General features: G+C 41.7%; 1 long non-coding RNA gene across 1 annotated transcript; it reads right to left on the reverse strand.

Annotated features, from left to right (window-relative positions):
* Window positions 1-8,285: 8,285 nt before the first annotated feature.
* Window positions 8,286-13,333, reverse strand: LOC148116056 (uncharacterized). Its single transcript, XR_015731990.1, has 3 exons — window positions 13,067-13,333; window positions 11,030-11,242; window positions 8,286-8,371 (listed from the first exon to the last, which is right to left on the reverse strand). It is a non-coding gene; the product is annotated as an uncharacterized LOC148116056 (long non-coding RNA).
* Window positions 13,334-13,596: the final 263 nt, after the last annotated feature.

Here is a 13,596-nt window from a genome sequence, read left to right on the forward strand (position 1 = left end):
AGGACTGAGTGGCTGTGGTTTCCGATGTCCCGATATAGTCAGTTGACACCATCACAGACTATTGGGAGCGAGTCGTTGGCCCCCACAGAGAGGGCTCGCAACTTGGGTGTCCTCCTGGATTCATGGCTGTCTTTAGAAGAGCACTTGATGGCCATGGCCACAAGGATTTTTCATCAGGTTCTCCTGATTTGCCAGTTGCGTCCCTTTCTGGATCGGGACTCCTTATACACAGTCACTCATGCCCTCGTCACTTCCCGCCTGGACTATTGCAATGCTCTCTACATGGGGCTCCCCTTGAGGAACACCCGGAGGCTCCAACTGGGGCAGAGTGCGGCCGCCTGGGTGTTTATGGGAGTGACATGACGCTCCCAGGTAACACCTCTCCTGCGCAAACTGCACTGGCTCCTGGTGGTCTTCCGGGTGTGCTTCAAGGTTTTGGTTACCACCTTTAGAGTTCTCCATGGCTTAGGACCTGGTTACTTACGGGACCACCTGGTACCACCAATAGCCTCCCACCAACCAGTATGCTCTCATAGAGATGGGCTCCTCCGGGTGCCATCGGCCAAACAGTGTCGACTGGCGGCCCCAAGAGGGAGGGCCTTCTCTGTGGGGGCACCTACTATCTGGAACGAGCTCCCCCCGGAGATACGGAGGATCCTGGATCTGCGCACCTTCCGCCGCGCTCTCAAGACCTTTTTATTCCATCAAGCTGGCCTGGCCTAATCTTTTTCCCTTTTTCCTTTTACAATGTAAATTTTAATCTGTTGTAAATTACTGGGGTGTTTTAAATCTGTCTGGGGCCAAACTGTTTTATTCAGTTTTATTCTGCTTTTAAATTTTGTATATATGTGTTTTACTTTGTAGCTGTTCACCGCCCTGAATCCTTCGGGAGTAGGGCGGTATATAAATCCAATAAACATAAACATAAACAACAAACAACACTTGCTCCCTTGCTTTTCTCTATTCTTTGACTCTTCGCAGTCAAAGTAACTTACAGATTTTGATCCAACCTAGAACTAAGGAGAAATTTCCTGACACTTAGAAGAATTAATCAGTGGAATGATTAACTTCTGTCTCCAGAAGTTATGGATGTTCCAATACTGGAAGTTTTTAAGAGACTGGACAACAAATTTGTCTGAAATGGTAAATGGTAGGGTTTCCTGCTTGAGCAGGGGGTTAGCCTAGAAGACCTCAAAGGTCCCTTCAACTCTGCTATTGTTCTTCTGTTTCAGGCATACAGTATATTTAGCAAATTGTTAAAAAGGTTGTTAGAGATTGGAGGGCAGAGGTGGGGAGATTAGTTTTAGCACCTAATTTGTGGATGGGGTACAAATTTGAAGATGGACAAATTTGTCTCCCCCAGCTTTGAAATGGTGACCACTTCCAGGAGGCAATGGGGATCAGGCCCAGGCACTACAGGGTCCTGTTGGGGCAAGAGCAAAGGAGAAGAGACTTCCAGCCAGAGGGGAAGATGTTACCAAACCACATCTGGAAGGATGCAGGACCCCCCCCCCAACACTTCTATACCACAAAGAGGGGCTTGGTGATGGGGCAAAAGAGTCAAGAAGAGGCTTCCACCCCTTGAAGAAAGCTCACATTTTGGGAAAGGAGATGGAAAAGGAGGGGATCTCTTTGATGGTGGGTGACCCCAGTAGGTAAAAACACGGCTTCATTTCCATTCAGCTCTTATTTTCCCCAGGGTGGCACACTTGATTTGACGGAAGACAGCCATGATCTTTAGTGGGAAAGAAAATTGAAAGTCCTTCTGAAGCTCTGGTTTGTCATTGTGTGTTTCCAGGAAAGGGTCCTGTCTGGGGGAAGCCATGCAGGACTTCTCTTCTCCAAAGGGGGATCCGGCATTGCTCAGGAGGAGAAGGCAAGGGGGGTCTCCCTGGAGGGACCCTCTGGGGCTCTGAGGAAGGGGAATCCTGGGGATCCCTCATGGCCCCTGAAGACCCTCCGGCTGGGCTCTCCTGGGCAGCCACTGGTCCTACTTGCCCAAGAGCCTCCACTGGAGGAGAATCTCTTCAGGGCAGCCAATGGTGGGTTGTCCCCAGTTTGGACCGGTTCTATTGAACTGGAAGTAAAACCTGCGGGAGGCTCCGCCCACTGACCCTGATGTCATCAGAAGCGATCTGCACATGCGTTGCGAACCGGTAGTAAGGTAAGTAGAATTCACCCCTGAGGGCAGCTATTTCTAGGTGGGGGAGGGGAAACCCTTTCAGGACTTCAGCCTCCCCTCCCTCTGCAGTTCTGGGAGTTTTTGCTTCTTTCTCTTCACACTGAAAGCTTTTTAATTATATCCTTATTTGAAACTCTCCTTCTTTTTCCTTTTTTTGTTCAACCTCTTCTCCATTAGGCTGATTGGTGGCTGAGTTCCCAGGCAACCATTGTATTGGTGACTGGAAACCCATTATGGATTTTTTTTAAAAAAAATAAAGTTGTGACTTACGGTTTCAATATGGAGGAAAGTATCGATAAAAAGAGTCAAAATGTAACCTCGGGAAAAGAGACGTTAAAATATAATTGTACTTATAACTGCTGTGAAGAATATTGGGAGGTATTTGTTGATATTTTTATTTGACAATTTAGACTATTTAACATTTCCTAAACATTATTGCTTTTTCCCGTACCTATTTTTTGTAAACATTTGTCAAGCACTCAAAATTGGTATGCTGCATAAGTAAGAAAAAGTCCAGGGATACAATAATTAAATCACAAATTAGTTTTTTTCTTTTAAATGGCTCTGACGATCCAAGCTGAGATCTTCAGCTGGGGGGGATAAGGGGCAAAGCGGTGGCAGTGGCAGGGAGTCCCGGAACTCCCAGGGAGTTTTCCTGCATGGCTTTTTCCGCTGCAGGCATCAGAGGCACAGGAGTAGAGGAGGGGCATCCCAGTAATCCCCGTGGCCAGGCCCCGCTTGCTCCCAATAGAATCAGACCTGTATTGAACTGAAATACCAGTTCAGAAAGTACCATGAAGGGAAAATACAAATATTTTTTTGCATTGTATTTGTATTTTGTACAAATAAGAGCTGAGGTGGCGCAGTGGTTAGAGTGCTGTACTGCAGCTACTTCAGATGACTTGCTAGTTCAGCAGATCAGCAGATCAAATCTCAGCAGCTCAAGGTTGACTCAGCCTTCCATCCTTCCAAGGTGGGTAAAATGAGGACCCAGATTGTTGGGGGCAATATGCTATTTAGTATACTGTCTTTGGTGTAGGCCGCTCAGAGTCCTCGGAGAGTGGGAGGTACAGAAATATGATTAATAAAATAAATAAATAAATAAATAAATCAATAAATCAATCAATAAATCAATAAATAAATCAATAAATAAATATTATTAATTTATTTTATTGTTTGATTATTACCTTGGATTTCAATTTGATTAACATAACTGTTTTTATTTCCTTGGATTTTAAATAACCTATATTGTCAAACAGAGGCAAATGAAGCATACAAACCAACAACAATCCGAATCAATAACGAATGATGAACTGTGAGCATAAGAAATAATTTCATTGTCAGTTCCCTACTTTTATCATTAAATGTTCCTTAGTATTTAGATCTGGTCTCAGGATGATAATGTAGCATTTGGGGAAGAAGATGCAACTCAACAGCCCAGCACCGGAGGCCAAGATGGAGAAGACCTGCACGGCCACCATGGACTTTCCTTTGGCACTCAGGTAGGTGGGCAGGAAGGAGATCCAGATACTGCAAAAGACCAGCATGCTGAAAGTGATCAGCTTGGCTTCATTGAAGGCCCCGGGCAGGTTCCTGGCTAGGAAAGCTACTGTGAAGCATATGATAGCTAGGAAACCCATGTAGCTCAGGACAACATAAAACATGATGACAGAGCCATCGTTGCATTGCAGTATGATCTCTCCAGGCTGGGAGTGCATGTCAGAGTCCGGGAATGGGGGAGAAACTCCCAGCCACATGGCACAGATGAAAATTTGGCCAGCAGAACAAGAAAGGATAATGGAGTTGGCCAAGCTCTTCCCCAACCATCTTCTCATCCTGTTGCCTGGTTTTGAAGCCAGGAAGGCCAGCATCACTGTGATAGTTTTGGCCAACACAGAAGACACAGCTATTGAGAAGACAATGCTGAACATTGTTTGTCGGAGAAGACAGGTGCCTTTCCTTGGTTGGCCAATGAAGAAAAAGGAGGACAAAAAGCAAAGCTGGAGAGAGACCAGGAGGATGAAGGAGAGGTCCCGGTTGTTGGCTTTGACAATGGGAGTTTCTAGGTATTTAAGGAATATGATTAAAACAAGGCCTGTGATTAGGAACAAGAGTAGGGCAAATGACACAAGGATGATTCCCAGATGTTCTTCATATGACAGGAAGGTTATTCTTTTGGAGATACATTGGACTCTGTTCTTGGTTGGATATTGATCATCTGGGCACTTGGTGCATTTTTCAGTATCTGAAAAAACAAAGTAATATTTCTTTTATTGTCTTTCAAATTTCAAGAAAACCTTTGGATGAGATAGGATACTGAGGGACAGGAAAGTCTCACTAATGGTATATTCTTACACTCTAGCAAAAACAAAAAAATACATACAACCTATAAAAACAACAACAAAAATGAAATAAAATGAAACTATAGAAACAAGAACAACAGAATATAATTAAAAGAAGAAATATCTGGTGCCACAACCTCCTTTCTCTGAGAAAATCCATCAGATTCCTATCTTGCACTGAGCTTAGCACAGCCCAAATGCCTGGGAGATGTAGCAAGTCTCCAGAGGTTTTGTTAGGGGCCAATTGTTTTAGGGAACAGATCTTTTGCACGCCAATTATATCTGGTCTGGTGGGACAAACAGATACCCTCAAGGAGAGGAAGCTCTGCAGATACCCTGGTTCTGTCTCATGGAGGGTTTTGAAGGTGAATTTAATTGCACTTGAAAAGAAACGGGGAGCCTGTGCAGCTTGCACAACAGGGGTGTACCATGGAAGAACATAAGGAAACACTGTTCATGCCATTGGATTCTGGACCATCTATAAATTCCCGATGGGTTTTAAAGAGCAACATGAGTATAGAGTAGAAACACAGGAACAGAAAACTGACTGCAAAAAAGAAAGAGTGCTCCATCAAATCTGCCCTTTGAGGACTTTTTTTGGTATTTATTTATTTATTTATTTATTTATTTATTTATTTATTTATTTATTTATTTATTTAGTCATTCATGTATTCATTTAATCATTTATTCAAATTGCAATATAGTATTTTCTCCCTATGTACAATTTTACTGTGAGTTTGACGGAGTGGTTTCCACCATTGTTCTTGCTGCCGTTTTGCTCTTTAGTCTGGTCATGTGCCAGCTATGAGTCTTGGATGTTTTGGTCTTTTTGGTCTATGACCGCAATAAAGTATGCTATGCTATTCATTCATTCATTCATTCATTCATTCATTCATTCTTTCTTTCTTTCTTTCTTTCTTTCTTTCTTTCTTTCTTTTTTGTCATAGCTTTAGAGGAGGAAAACAAGAAAAAAACTCTGCCTCTGCCTCCCAGCATCCATCTGGTATTCATCTCGCTAGCTTCCTTGCAGCAAACAGCCAACAGCTTGGTCAGCTTCAGCATCTTATCACAGCCTCAGCACGTGGCTCGTCAGGGCTCTCCTCTGTTGCACCTACCACGAGTCAACTGTGCTGAGCTGCTGCTGCTGCCAGGGAAAACTGGAGCCTTCACTGCCGAGTAGCTGATTGGTGGTTGGATCGGCCTCCCGGAATACCGCCAATCAGCTATTCTAGGCAGTGTGAATTGCCACTGCCACTTATTGCTGCCCATTCACCGCTGCCCATTCGCTGCCGCCAATCGCCGCCACCCATTCGCCACTGCCCATTTTCGGTGGCCCATTCGCTGCCAATCACGGCAGCCTGTTTGTCGACAGCCATCAGCAAACGAGCGGCAGTGAATGGGCAGTGGCGATCGAGCTCTGGCGAATGAATGGCGGCAAACAGGCAGCAGCGAATGGGCAGTGGGAAATGGACGGTGATAGGCGGTGGTGATGGTGGCGATCCCCACCACCTAGAACCTAGATAGGTGGTATTCCGGGATGCCGAGCCAACCGCCAATCAGCTGCTCGGCGGTGAAGGCTCCAGCATCAGCCACCTCCCCCCCACCACAATATTCACTCAAACCTGCACAGAGACTTCCAGCCACTTTTTTTTGGGGGGGAAGTGTGTCTTATAGTGCGAAAAATACAGTATGTTTATCCCAATAATTTATTTATTTATTTATTTATTAAATTTTTATACGGTATCCCGAAGGACTCAGGGCGGTGCACAGCCATAGTAAAAACCAATATATACCATAAAATTTAAAAACAATTAAAACAGATTAAATAATTTGGCCCTTATTTTTTTATAAAAACCCCAAGTTTAAAATACCCTTTTAAAATTCAGTCTCTCTTCAGCCCAGCCTGTTGAAATAGTAAGGTCTTAAGGGCACGGCGGAAGGTACGTAGGTCGGGGATCAAATGTATCTCCGGGGGCAATACATTCCAAAGGGTGGGAGCCCCACAGAGAAGGCTCTCCCCCTGGGGGTCGCTAGTCGGCATACTTTGACGGACGGCACCCTGAGGAGTCCCTCTCTGTGGAAGCGTACTGTTTAAACTCAGTTACTGATGATTGACCCATCAACCATGCTCCCAATAAACTGCTCTAAAAATATGGAGCACAAGATAAAAGTTGTCTGACATGGAGAGTCTTTTTAGTAGGAAGTGCACAATTGCTTACTTCAGAGCAAGTGGTACAGCCCAGGGGTGAAATGCTCCCGGTTCAGACCGGCTCGGGCGGGTAGGTAGCGATGGTTGTGGGCAGTTTGGAGAACCGGTAGCAAAAATCCCTGCCCCCGCCCCCCATGCCCAGCTGAGCCGCGCGATCATCAGAGCCTTTTTTTTCTTTTAAATGGCTCTGACGATCCAATCTCTGACGATCCCAGCTGAGTTGTCTTATGATCAAGCAACTCAACTGGGATTGTCAGAGCCTTTTGAAAGCATTTTTTTACATGGTTTTACATGTAAAAAATGGATTTAAAAGTAAAAAAAAATTTGGCCTTGCCCAACCAGTCACATTAACCCCCCCCCCACCAAGCCACGCCCACAGAACCGGAAGTAACAAATTTTAGATTTCACCCCTGGTACAGTCCCTTCCATGAAAAGAAAAATCATTAACAACCCTGAAATTTAGAGTATCTGCAGACTATAAGGCCCTCTAGAAATCCCTTAAAATGTAATAGTTTCCAATAGTCCTGGAGATCCCTTAACAACAGAGTCCTGTGTGATGGTTGCATGGTAGGTAGCATCTTGATGGATTCCTCTCTTGCTTTCTTAGCATTTAGTTCTCATTGTTTAAATTTTTAATTTGTGGTTTAATTGTGTGCCACCAAAAGTCCCTATGTCTGAAATACACAACCATATAAATAAATTTGAAAGGAAAGAGATCTTAAGGAAATTAATTCATGAAGGAATTCAAGAAGAGGAACTGAATTTGTTACCTGCAAAATCTTTTTACTCTATAAAAAGGAGAAGGTGAAGCAATATATTTCTATACTCACTAGACTTGGCAACAAATTTAAAGAGAAAATGAATTCAACATTGGTATCAATGGATATTAAGTAAATTGGTCTTTTATTAGTTCTTCTTTACCCCTGCCTTTTTTTCCCTTTCAGAATCACATCTATATTTCTTTTTTGTTGGTGTTATAATTGTTTGTATCTCAATATTTAACAACAATGAAAATTGGAAAAATAAGAAAAGGTGGGAAGTAAATAGCTACTTGGTGATTTTATAGTGAAATTTCTGTTTTGTTTTCATTGTTCTTTCAACTCAATTAGATATTTCAGTTTAGAAGGATTGATGATCTTCATACAGATTAACTGATTAACTGATTGATTGATTGATGTATCTTTGGGCCTGTAATGTAAAGTCAAGTTAGGTGAGCAAAACCATTGATCTAAAATCATTCCTCAGGTTACAAAGGATTCAAATATTTCTAAGGAAGATAAATATGAAAAGACACATCCAAACTGGTAAATAAAAGAGAGATTTCCTACCAATCCACAACATCCTTCTTCCTACCTCATCCATCCAAATCTTTTTCTTACCCCTCCCATTATGAAGAAATTGGATACAATGAAAATAAGAACAAAACCATCAGATTTATATATGTCTTTAAGATGTATATTGATACAAGTGGTCTGGATGAACCCAGTAGGTTTCCTTATGGTGTCACCCACCTTCCTGAGTGGAGATGGTCCCCTCTGGACAAGGAATGCAGTCATAGCAGCAAAATGGCTCTCCTTCTCGAGCCTTCTTCACAAATCCAGGTTGACATTTTTCCACACATTTGGACTGAGGCAGAGACTGAGAAGAAAAAGTAGAAATGTGAGAGAAAATATGTTGAGACTCATCATCCATTTAAGATGGAGATAGATATGAACCAAATAGTCTATGGGCTTTACATAGGCAAATATGAAGACTTCCAAATAGTTACATTTTTATTTATTTATTTATTTATTTATTTGATTTGATTTGTATACCGCCCTACTCCCGAAGGACTCAGGGCGGTGAACAGCCAACAATAAAATACATAAATACACAAAATTTAAAAACCTGATAAAATCAAATTAAACTTTTTGGCCCAGACAAATTAAAATACCCCAATAATTTAAAAACAGATTAAAATTTACATATTTTAAAAAGGGAAGAGATCAGGCCAAGCCCGCTTGATGGAATAAAAAGGTCTTCACAGCACGGCGGAAGGAGCGCAGATCCGGGATCCTCCGTATCTCCGGGGGGAGCTCATTCCAGATGGTAGGTGCCCCCACAGAGAAGGCTCTCCCTCTAGGGGCCGCCAGTCGACACTGTTTGGCTGATGGCACCCGGAGGAGTCCCTCTCTATGAGAGCGTACTGGCCGGTGGGAGGCTATTGGTGGTAGTAGGCGGTCCCGTAGATAACCAGGTCCTAAGCCATGGAGCGCTTTAAAGGTGGTAACCAAAACCTTGAAGCGCACCCGGAAGACCACCGGGAGCCAGTGCAGCTCGCGCAGGAGAGGTGTCACATGGGAGCGCCACGTCGCTCCCATTACCACCCGCGCGGCCGCACTCTGCGCCAGTTGGAGCCTCCGGGTGCTCCTCAAGGGGAGCCCCATGTAGAGAGCATTACAATAGTCCAGGCGGGAGGTGACGAGGGCATGAGTGACCGTGTGTAACGAGTCCCGATCCAGAAAGGGACGCAACTGGCGAATCAGGCGGACCTGATAAAAAATCCTCCCGGTCACGGCCGTCAAGTGCTCTTCTAAAGACAGCCGTGAATCCAGGAGGACGCCCAAGTTGCGAGCCCTCTCCGTGGAGGCCAATGATTCGCCCCCAATAGTCAGTGATGGCGTCGGAAACCACAGCCACTCGGTCTTGGATGGGTTGAGCCTGAGCCTGTTCCTCCCCATCCAGATCCGTACGGCCTCCAGGCACCGGGATATCACTTCATCACATGAGATACAATTGCAAGCAGATGCTTCATTTAGTTCCTCCTTTTTTCTTGGGGCATATCGGATTGCAAACAAAAGTACCTTTTTATTTACTAAAGACTGGAGGGATGAAATAGTGAAAATATTTAAGCATCAAGTAACACATACTTCTATTCTTCATATAGGCATGATTTTAAAATAAGATATCCACTCATACTAAGTTGTGAAGTAAACTTTACTGTAAAAGATTTATTAAGTTTTTATTCCATTAGATTTATTAGAATAAAACTGTGATGAAGAAAGAAAATTCTGACCAGTGGGATCTGGAAAGTTTTTTTTCCTGGAGTACATAAAACATTGCAAATCTGTTTATCCTTGAAAGCAGTCCAAAATTATCTTCCAGTTAAGACAAAAAGTGGGCGGAGCCTCCCACCGCCACTGCTACAGGTTTGCCCGAACTGGGGTGAACTGGTAGGAACCCAGCACTGGTATGAGCCCTGTGTGGGAAAGGGATATCCAACACAAGTTCCTTTCTGTTGAAAGACTACAATCAAGTGACAAAAACCCACAGAGAAACACACACATATTTATTATTAGTTTGATTTAGTCCCTCTCGGTGTGTCCTAAAGTATCTAACAGTCAAAATAAACAATTGCACTGAAGGGAATTTCAGATGAAGTACACTTGTAAAAGCCAATGCCAAAATCTATGTAATATTTCCCTCAAAAATGTCCCTTATTGCTTCTCATATCAGGATGATGATGATGATGATGATGATGATGATGATGATGATGATTTTGCACCAAAGTCATGCTTCAGTACTTCAGTTTCCAAGCCATTATCATGAGCAGCAAATAAATGTACTGAATCAATGACTAAATAAGGTCACAGATCAGAACAGTCATTATAAGTTCATGGGAACTGAAAGCCTTGGACCTCCGTCTTCAGTTCCACTATCCCAGCGGGGTTAAAGAGAGGCATGTATAACTATGGTCTCAGATGATTAAAAGCATCACAGACTCTGGACCTGCAATTTTAGGAGACCCTGACTCCAACCAGGACATGATAAAGCTTATTTCCCAATTGAACCAACAGGACCGCCATTCAATCTTGATTCCATTTCATCAGATTCAGCCCAAACCTGAAGTCAACAGAATTGATTCATCTTTGATAATTGAAGACAAGGAACAAGTGTACCAGAAGCTATTTACATGAAAATCTTCAGCATATGAGGCCCTCTCTCACCTGTTTTATGGTGTTAAATTGCAGGAAGGATATTAAATAGCAAAGATTTGTGTCCTAAATAATTATCACCCCAAATCTCATTTTGGATATAGCTGAATCAGTTTACAACAGTACTCAGCATTATAGCATCTGAAGGATATCTTGGTCAATAGAACTGAAGCCTCCCTATCTGTCTAAGAAAATTATAATGTTTTACTCCACACATTCAATTCTCAGTGAAGGTTACCCACCTTCTTGACTAGGTTTAGTCCACTTGAAATGGGTCCTAATTATTTGGAAAAAAGAGAAAAGACATCAATATTTCCCCCACCTTGTTGAGCAACTTTAGCTGTGACAAAGCATCTTGGTTGATTCTAAGTCTCTGCCTTTCAAAACTCCCCAATTCCTTGTCGATGGGATCGTCCTTGGGCAAAACCACCCTACTAATGATGTCCAGATCTGCTACAACATCTCCATTTTGATCCAAGTACACTTTTAGCAGAGAAAGATTGTACAATTCCTTCTTCTTTAGGAATGGATGAAACTACAATGGAAACATCCAGGAATTTTAAAACAGAAATCTTGGTTTCTTATCTCTTACCTCTTTTTACATTTGAATCTTTCTTCTATGGTTTTTTTAACTTGTAAATATTGTGAGTTGGGAGAACAAGTGTTGCCACTATCTTCAAAACATAAGAACAAAAGTTCAGTAATAGTTGTCAATCATACAATATATTGTCAAAAAGTATAGTGGGAAGGTGTAATTGACAAAATTTGTCAGTTATAGGGAACATTTTAGGAAAGGTCACATATCAGTTGAAGAAAATCCCAAAAATAACTGGAGTATTCATAAACTCCTTGAAAACAACAGGGAGATTACCAGAAATCAAAGATTTGTTAAGAAGAAAGTTGCAAGGCCAAACTTTATTCAGGTAGAGCAGACAGGAAAAATGATATATTATTTATTTATTTGTTTATTTATTTTGTCACATTTCTATGCCGCCCCACTCCCAAGAGACCCTGGGCGGCTTACAACAGAGAATAAAACATGATCAGATGAACTAATTCCATTTTATTGTAAGACTACATTATCAGAATCTTGCAAGTGTGAAAGTAGAAATTTTTCATAACCTCATTTGACAGTTACAAAAAATTATCTCTGAATTTCTTTCTCTGACTGTTACACAGCTGCGGGTTGATTCCTTCCCTCCCCATCTTATCTGATCCTTCCTCCCATCTCTTTCTCTGGTCCACATTCCCACATATAATTAAAATTTCTTGGTTATTGATTCTTCTATATTTTCATTAATAAAGGAAGTAGATAAACTATGTCAGATTATTCATGAACTGGCAGAGACATAGTAACAAGGTCAGCCAATGAATAGGCATAGCAACAAAGTCAGACAATTGGGAGCTGAGACAGACTGGAGCCAGTGCATGTCTTAGTCTGCAGCTTCTGAATCTGTGCAGAGAATTGAAACTAAGCAATCTGTGTGTGCTTGTCTGCTCTGCTGAAATGAAACTAACTGTTCTCTCCTGCCTTGTAACTGCTACTACGTTGAAGAAGAATCAGCTATTGGTATTGTAAATATTTCATTTGTTATAATGTATATAAAGAAGTTAATGAATCCAGCTGAATCACTTATCTGTGTGTGCTTCTGGATTTGAGTTTTGCTAGAAACTCTGATAAACTATGATTTTGGGATGCAAAAATTATAATAATGCTTGAACAAAATTATTTTGACCTCCTTTAAAAAAAATTCCCAGCTTTCACAAAATAAAAGTATGATAGAGAGAGGTGCTTAAGTAAAGTTCAGTTGGAAGCTAATTTTTAGCATCTAGGACTAGATACATGATTGTATCTTGGATAACAACAAATGAATGGCAGCCACAATCTTTATCTTTCTTTAAGATTTCATTTGTAGTTTTTCTCACATTATTCTGTATGTAGATGGGTTACTGGTTATAATAAAGTAGTAGTAATATTTTAATGATATGATAATAACCCTGTTATTACTTTGACGATAATGTCATTAATGATCCAGTGGAATCATACCAGGTCCTTTTGTAGGAAACATTTGTAGAAGACATTGCACAAAATATTCATCAGCTTTAGGCAAGGACAAAAAAGGCAAGGAAGAGCTCAAAGGAGCTGCTTTTAGCCTTGAGGAAAGACAACAAGGAGGAGAGCCATGTTGGTTTACAGGGAGCTTAAAATCAGAAGGAATCTGGGAACAATGTTTTGAATATACAAGATGTTCTTGCAATAAGTTAACAGAAGCTTAAGATGTTAAACAACCAAGCTCAGAGAGCCCCAAAGACCCAGAAAAGGAATTTAGTTTGATGGATCCTTGTTGGGACTCCATACCTTCCACGGTTGCAGCCTTGGAGTTCCCAATCTCTCTTCTCCCTCCTTTCTTCTCCTCTTGACATTGGACATTGCAGCGTTTATGGCATGGGCCAGAATCTTAATGACACTATAAGTAATGCCTCCATTTGTGATCCGAATTCTGTTCTTTTTCTTTTGGGTATCCAGTGGTGTTTTTTGGGTGCATCTTCTCTGACTCTTGACAGAAAATATATTTTTTGAAACAGAACATTGAAAAAACTCATCTTGAAACTCAGGCTCCGCAAAGAAATGATCTTTATAGGCATTATCTTTTTGCCAACTCTTTTTCCACTGAGGAGGAAAGCTCCAAATACTATGGATGTATTTGAGACGCCTGTCCTTTGTTATTGGATACACTCCAATTGTTGTCGTGATCCAGACTTTCCATTCAATGGGATCTGGCAAACCTTTAAATGTTAAATGGAAAGGAAGAATTCTGTCCCAAATGAAATCACTTTCTATGAAGTGAACAAAGACATTGACTTTTTTCCACTTAGAGAAGGCATCCT

Source organism: Pantherophis guttatus, chromosome 2, assembly GCF_059756535.1.
Source record: "Pantherophis guttatus breed Tessera chromosome 2, ASM5975653v1, whole genome shotgun sequence".
In the NCBI taxonomy this organism is placed as follows: Eukaryota; Metazoa; Chordata; class Lepidosauria; order Squamata; family Colubridae; genus Pantherophis; species Pantherophis guttatus.